This window comes from Mesocricetus auratus, unplaced genomic scaffold, assembly GCF_017639785.1.
Source record: "Mesocricetus auratus isolate SY011 unplaced genomic scaffold, BCM_Maur_2.0 Super-Scaffold_100007, whole genome shotgun sequence".
In the NCBI taxonomy this organism is placed as follows: Eukaryota; Metazoa; Chordata; class Mammalia; order Rodentia; family Cricetidae; genus Mesocricetus; species Mesocricetus auratus.
This window is the reverse complement of record NW_024429191.1, coordinates 36,676,512-36,678,678: the sequence shown is the minus strand read 5'-3', so window position 1 is coordinate 36,678,678 and position 2,167 is coordinate 36,676,512. Positions and strand designations below refer to the sequence as shown.

The 2,167-nt window shown below is 49.3% G+C and overlaps 1 long non-coding RNA gene across 1 annotated transcript; it reads right to left on the bottom strand.

Annotated features, from left to right (window-relative positions):
* Positions 1-234: 234 nt before the first annotated feature.
* LOC110340465 lies at positions 235-1,951 on the bottom strand. The gene is made up of 2 exons (XR_002382284.2): positions 1,862-1,951; positions 235-1,298 (listed from the first exon to the last, which is right to left on the bottom strand). It is a non-coding gene; the product is annotated as an uncharacterized LOC110340465 (long non-coding RNA).
* Between the last annotated feature and the right edge of the window lie 216 nt (positions 1,952-2,167).

Below are 2,167 nucleotides of genomic sequence, written 5' to 3'. Positions count from 1 at the left end.
AGAGGGGAGAGAGGGAGAGAGGAGACAGAGAGGAGAGAGAGAGAGGGAGAGAAAGAGAGAGAGAGAGGGACGGAGAGAGAGGGAGAGAGAGAGAGTCTGAGAGCACTAACTGGGAAGGTTTTTGAAACTTCAAAGTCTGCCCCCAGTGACACATACCCTCCAAAAAGGCTACACTTCCTAATCCTCCCCAAACAGCTCCATCAACAGGAGACCAAGAATTCAGACATCTATTCCATATGGGAGACATTGTCATTGAGCCACCTCATGGCCCAGGCTTTTACTTGCAGCATGTATAAAAGCTTGCAGTGTGGGAATAACGAGGGTCTCCACTTACACATAGTCTCTGGTCTGGATTTCTTCTGTGTGATAGAAATGAGTCCTTTACTCCAGGCTTCTTGTTGTTGCTGCTTAATTGTCAGCTTGACACAAAATGGAATCACATGAGAAATTAATGAGGCAATATCTAGATATTGGCCTGTGGGCATGCATCTGGGGGATTGTCTCGATTATTAACTGATGTAAGAAGACACAGTCCATTGTGGGTGTCACCATCCCCTAGGCTGGGGCCATGACCATGTAAGAGAAGAAAGCTAGCTGGGAGCAATCGAGCAAGAACCTGTGTGTTTATTCTCTCCTGCTCTTGGCTGTGGATACAGTGATTAACGTTCCTGCCTTCACCTCCCCTCAATAGTGGAACCCAGAATCTTAAACCAAGTGAGTGTTTCCTTCCTAAGTTGCTTTTTGTTGAGTATTTTATTACAACAGAAACACAACTAGAATAGAAGTTTCCTGGACCAGAAAATGGCAGCCTGAGAAGTTAATCAGTGTGCAGCTGCTATTTAAAACCAGGAATCTGAAATGAGTTTTTATAGCGCTAGAATCCCAGAATCATCCACCAGTATTTTCCATTGATCATGCCCTCATCTCTGGGGCTCCCACCTGAGTCCAGTCTCCTGGGATTAGACATTTGTTTTTCATCCCGGCCAGCTGGGAAAGCGCCTTCTTGCAAAGCTCCTTTTTGCCAGCAGGTGGCAGTGCCGTCTCTAGTATAGGAGCTAGGGAGCCGCTGTGGTTGGAATCTTTTGTCTGCACAGGGTCCGCTCTGGAGCCTCCCTTTGCTCGCTGAACAGGGGCTGCTCATTTCTCCTCTCTTCCGGCTTGTGATGTTTCATAACTTCGGATCCCTAGAGCCGTTCGCAATAGATTCAGACGCAGGCTTCAATTAGAGTTCCCATTCCTCCAACCAAACGTGTGAAGGGCGCCTTGTTAGGATCTTTTCGGGAGTTGCTCTGTCAAATCTGAAACACAAAACCTTTCTGAGTTAGGTGCAGTCCTCTTACCCATTTGCTCAGAAGAGGAGCCCGGGGGCTTCCATAGGCTCAAGCGCTTGACCTGTGTTACACAGCAGGGTTACAGGCAGAGCTCCGCTGGAGTCTAGAAGTTGTAGAGCTGGCATCAGAGAAGGGAGGGATTTACTCAGGAGCAAGCCGGAGAGCAGGTCAGGGGTTGTAGCTCTGGGCCTTCTCTAACTTGCTTTCCCCAGCAATGGACCAGGTCTGTGTGGCAGGGAGTGAAGCTCCCTACTCTCCCAGGGCTCTGGTACAACACGGTAAGTGCTGACTGTGTTCAGCTCAGATACGGCAGGCAGTGCAAACCCTGCCCAGCCTGGCACACTGCAGGGTCCAGAGACTTCCTCCTTTCTCATGGAACTCTGTCACCACACACGGTGGCACCTAGTGATAAGGGGATGTGGGGTGTCTTTGAGTAACACAGAGGCTTCCTTTATTGGGCTTAGGGGTGAAGGCGGGGTTTAAATCAGTTCACCAGACACAAGATGAATGATAAATGGGGAAGCACTTACCCAGATGAGAGTAAATAACGCTGCGGCCTCCCTGCTCCAGAAGATGCAGTCTCTGCCCTTCCTGGGCCAGCAGTCTCTCAACCTTAAAGTGGTCACATCTGCACCCCAAACCACGCCCAAGGGGTGTGGCCACTACTACAAGTTTACTGGCAAGGGGAGATGCCACTACACAGGGGGCTCTAACTCGGGAGTTAGGATACTAGACGCCCTCAGTCACATCAAACCACCACTGAGTCGATTCTCCTCTCTCAGATTTGAAGATTGAACTTCATGGACAAATGCTGAGTTTGGAAAGGAGTTTTATTA